A 5775-nucleotide genomic window follows, 5' to 3' on the forward strand; every position below is an offset into this window, starting at 1 on the left:
AAATAGGTGTTCGAGTGTTTGAAGCGTAATGCGCAAGAAATGGTATGTAAACCCCGTATTTACATTTCTGCCACTGTGCAGTAGAATCCGTATAGGTGTTCGAATGTTCGAAGCGTAATGCGCAAGAAATGGTATGCAAACCCCGTATTTACATATCTGCCACTGTGCAGGAGAATCCGTATAGGTGTTCGGGTGTTCGAACCGTAATGCGCAAGAAATGGTATGTAAATCCCGTATTTACATATCTGCCACTGTGCAGGAGAATCCGTATAGGTGTTCGGGTGTTCGAAGCGTAATGCGCAAGAAATGGTATGCAAACCCCGTATTGACATATCTGCCACTGTGCAGGAGAATCCGTATAGGTGTTCGGGTGTTCGAACCGTAATGCGCAAGAAATGGTATGTAAATCCCGTATTTACATATCTGCCACTGTGCAGGAGAATCCGTATAGGTGTTCGGGTGTTCGAAGCGTAATGCGCAAGAAATGGTATGCAAACCCTGTATTTACATATCTGCCACTGTGCAGGAGAATCCGTATAGGTGTTCGGGTGTTCGAACCGTAATGCGCAAGAAATGGTATGTAAACCCCGTATTTACATATCTGCCACTGTGCAGGAGAATCCGTATAGGTGTTCGAGTGTTCGAAGCGTAATGCGCAAGAAATGGTATGCAAACCCCGTATTTACATATCTGCCACTGTGCAGGAGAATCCGTATAGGTGTTCGGGTGTTCGAACCGTAATGCGCAAGAAATGGTATGTAAACCCCGTATTTACATATCTGCCACTGTGCATTAGAATCTGTATAGGTGTTCGAATGTTCGAAGCGTAATGCGCAAGAAATGGTATGCAAACCCCGTATTTACATATCTGCCACTGTGCAGGAGAATCCGTATAGGTGTTCGGGTGTTCGAACCGTAATGCGCATGAAATGGTATGTAAACCCCGTATTTACATATCTGCCACTGTGTAGGAGAATCCGTATAGGTGTTCGAGTGTTCGAAGCGTAATGCGCAAGAAATGGTATGCAAACCCCGTATTTACATATCTGCCACTGTGCAGGAGAATCCGTATAGGTGTTCGAGTGTTCGAACCGTAATGCGCAAGAAATGGTATGTCAACCCCGTATTTACATATCTGCCACTGTGCAGGAGAATCCGTATAGGTGTTCGGGTGTTCGAACCGTAATGCGCAAGAAATGGTACGGAAACCCCGTATTTACATATCTGCCACTGTGCAGGAGAATCTGTATAGGTGTTCGAGTGTTCGAACCGTAATGCGCAAGAAATGGCATGTCAACCCCGTATTTAAGTATCTGCCACTGTGCAGTAGAATCCGTATAGGTGTTCGGGTGTTCGACCCGTAATGCGCAAGAAATGGTATGTAAACCCTGTATTTACATATCTGCCACTGTGCAGGAGAATCCGTATAGGTGTTCGGGTGTTCGAACCGTAACGCGCAAGAAATGGTATGTAAACCCCGTATTTACATATCTGCCACTGTGCAGGAGAATCCGTATAGGTGTTCGAGTGTTCGAAGCGTAAAGCGCAAGAAATGGTATGCAAACCCCGTATTTACATATCTGCCACTGTGTAGGAGAATCCGTATAGGTGTTCGGGTGTTCGAACAGTAATGCGCAAGAAATGTTATGTAAACCACGTATTTACATATCTGCCACTGTGCAGGAGAATCCAAATAGGTGTTCGAGTGTTTGAAGCGTAATGCGCAAGAAATGGTATGTAAACCCCGTATTTACATTTCTGCCACTGTGCAGTAGAATCCGTATAGGTGTTCGAATGTTCGAAGCGTAATGCGCAAGAAATGGTATGCAAACCCCGTATTTACATATCTGCCACTGTGCAGGAGAATCCGTATAGGTGTTCGGGTGTTCGAACCGTAATGCGCAAGAAATGGTATGTAAATCCCGTATTTACATATCTGCCACTGTGCAGGAGAATCCGTATAGGTGTTCGGGTGTTCGAAGCGTAATGCGCAAGAAATGGTATGCAAACCCCGTATTGACATATCTGCCACTGTGCAGGAGAATCCGTATAGGTGTTCGGGTGTTCGAACCGTAATGCGCAAGAAATGGTATGTAAATCCCGTATTTACATATCTGCCACTGTGCAGGAGAATCCGTATAGGTGTTCGGGTGTTCGAAGCGTAATGCGCAAGAAATGGTATGCAAACCCTGTATTTACATATCTGCCACTGTGCAGGAGAATCCGTATAGGTGTTCGGGTGTTCGAACCGTAATGCGCAAGAAATGGTATGTAAACCCCGTATTTACATATCTGCCACTGTGTAGGAGAATCCGTATAGGTGTTCGAGTGTTCGAAGCGTAATGCGCAAGAAATGGTATGCAAACCCCGTATTTACATATCTGCCACTGTGCAGGAGAATCCGTATAGGTGTTCGGGTGTTCGAACCGTAATGCGCAAGAAATGGTATGTAAACCCCGTATTTACATATCTGCCACTGTGCATTAGAATCCGTATAGGTGTTCGAATGTTCGAAGCGTAATGCGCAAGAAATGGTATGCAAACCCCGTATTTACATATCTGCCACTGTGCAGGAGAATCCGTATAGGTGTTCGGGTGTTCGAACCGTAATGCGCATGAAATGGTATGTAAACCCCGTATTTACATATCTGCCACTGTGTAGGAGAATCCGTATAGTTGTTCGAGTGTTCGAAGCGTAATGCGCAAGAAATGGTATGCAAACCCCGTATTTACATATCTGCCACTGTGCAGGAGAATCCGTATAGGTGTTCGAGTGTTCGAACCGTAATGCGCAAGAAATGGTACGGAAACCCCGTATTTACATATCTGCCACTGTGCAGGAGAATCCGTATAGGTGTTCGGGTGTTCGAACCGTAATGCGCAAGAAATGGTACGGAAACCCCGTATTTACATATCTGCCACTGTGCAAGAGAATCTGTATAGGTGTTCGAGTGTTCGAACCGTAATGCGCAAGAAATGGTATGTCAACCCCGTATTTAAGTATCTGCCACTGTGCAGTAGAATCCGTATAGGTGTTCGGGTGTTCGACCCGTAATGCGCAAGAAATGGTATGTAAACCCTGTATTTACATATCTGCCACTGTGCAGGAGAATCCGTATAGGTGTTCGGGTGTTCGAACCGTAATGCGCAAGAAATGGTATGTAAACCCCGTATTTACATATCTGCCACTGTGCAGGAGAATCCGTATAGGTGTTCGAGTGTTCGAAGCGTAAAGCGCAAGAAATGGTATGCAAACCCCGTATTTACATATCTGCCACTGTGTAGGAGAATCCGTATAGGTGTTCGGGTGTTCGAACAGTAATGCGCAAGAAATGGTATGTAAACCACGTATTTACATATCTGCCACTGTGCAGGAGAATCCAAATAGGTGTTCGAGTGTTTGAAGCGTAATGCGCAAGAAATGGTATGTAAACCCCGTATTTACATTTCTGCCACTGTGCAGTAGAATCCGTATAGGTGTTCGAGTGTTCGAAGCGTAATGCGCAAGAAATGGTATGCAAACCCCGTATTTACATATCTGCCACTGTGCAGGAGAATCCGTATAGGTGTTCGGGTGTTCGAACCATAATGCGCAAGAAATGGTATGTAAACCCCGTATTTACATATCTGCCACTGTGCAGGAGAATCCGTATAGGTGTTCGAGTGTTCGAAGCGTAATGCGCAAGAAATGGTATGCAATCCCTGTATTTACATATCTGCCACTGTGCAGGAGAATCCGTATAGGTGTTCGGGTGTTCGAACCGTAATGCGCAAGAAATGGTATGTAAACCCCGTATTTACATATCTGCCACTGTGCAGGAGAATCCGTATAGGTGTTCGGGTGTTCGAACCGAAATGCGCAAGAAATGGTATGTAAACCCCGTATTTACATATCTGCCACTGTGCAGGAGAATCCGTATAGGTGTAAGAGTGTTCGAAGCGTAATGCGCAATAAATGGTATGCAAACCCCGTATTTACATATCTGCCACTGTGCAGCAGAATCCGTATAGGTGTTCGGGTGTTCGAACCGTAATGCGCAAGAAATGGTATGTAAACCCCGTATTTACATATCTGCCACTATGCAGGAGAATCCGTATAGGTGTTCGAGTGTTCGAAGCGTAATGCGCAAGAAATGGTATGCAAACCCTGTATTTACATATCTGCCACTGTGCAGGAGAATCCGTATAGGTGTTCGGGTGTTCGAAGCGTAATGCGCAAGAAATGGTATGCAAACCCCGTATTTACATATCTGCCACTGTGCAGGAGAATCCGTATAGGTGTTCGGGTGTTCGAACCGTAATGCGCAAGAAATGGTATGTAAACCCCGTATTTACATATCTGCCACTGTGCATTAGAATCCGTATAGGTGTTCGAATGTTCGAAGCGTAATGCGCAAGAAATGGTATGCAAACCCCGTATTTACATATCTGCCACTGTGCAGGAGAATCCGTATAGGTGTTCGGGTGTTCGAACCGTAATGCGCATGAAATGGTATGTAAACCCCGTATTTACATATCTGCCACTGTGTAGGAGAATCCGTATAGGTGTTCGAGTGTTCGAAGCGTAATGCGCAAGAAATGGTATGCAAACCCCGTATTTACATATCTGCCACTGTGCAGGAGAATCCGTATAGGTGTTCGAGTGTTCGAACCGTAATGCGCAAGAAATGGTATGTCAACCCCGTATTTACATATCTGCCACTGTGCAGGAGAATCCGTATAGGTGTTCGGGTGTTCGAACCGTAATGCGCAAGAAATGGTACGGAAACCCCGTATTTACATATCTGCCACTGTGCAGGAGAATCTGTATAGGTGTTCGAGTGTTCGAACCGTAATGCGCAAGAAATGGTATGTCAACCCCGTATTTAAGTATCTGCCACTGTGCAGTAGAATCCGTATAGGTGTTCGGGTGTTCGACCCGTAATGCGCAAGAAATGGTATGTAAACCCTGTATTTACATATCTGCCACTGTGCAGGAGAATCCGTATAGGTGTTCGGGTGTTCGAACCGTAATGCGCAAGAAATGGTATGTAAACCCCGTATTTACATATCTGCCACTGTGCAGGAGAATCCGTATAGGTGTTCGAGTGTTCGAAGCGTAATGCGCAAGAAATGGTATGCAAACCCCGTATTTACATATCTGCCACTGTGTAGGAGAATCCGTATAGGTGTTCGGGTGTTCGAACAGTAATGCGCAAGAAATGGTATGTAAACCACGTATTTACATATCTGCCACTGTGCAGGAGAATCCAAATAGGTGTTCGAGTGTTTGAAGCGTAATGCGCAAGAAATGGTATGTAAACCCCGTATTTACATTTCTGCCACTGTGCAGTAGAATCCGTATAGGTGTTCGAGTGTTCGAAGCGTAATGCGCAAGAAATGGTATGCAAACCCCGTATTTACATATCTGCCACTGTGCAGGAGAATCCGTATAGGTGTTCGGGTGTTCGAAGCGTAATGCGCAAGAAATGGTATGTAAACCCCGTATTTACATATCTGCCACTGTGCATTAGAATCCGTATAGGTGTTCGAATGTTCGAAGCGTAATGCGCAAGAAATGGTATGCAAACCCCGTATTTACATATCTGCCACTGTGCAGGAGAATCCGTATAGGTGTTCGGGTGTTCGAACCGTAATGCGCATGAAATGGTATGTAAACCCCGTATTTACATATCTGCCACTGTGTAGGAGAATCCGTATAGGTGTTCGAGTGTTCGAAGCGTAATGCGCAAGAAATGGTATGCAAACCCCGTATTTACATATCTGCCACTGTGC

The sequence above is a fragment of the Camellia sinensis genome, unplaced genomic scaffold (genome assembly GCF_055761805.1).
Source record: "Camellia sinensis isolate YWXY unplaced genomic scaffold, ASM5576180v1 Unanchor14, whole genome shotgun sequence".
NCBI classification, from domain to species: domain Eukaryota; kingdom Viridiplantae; phylum Streptophyta; class Magnoliopsida; order Ericales; family Theaceae; genus Camellia; species Camellia sinensis.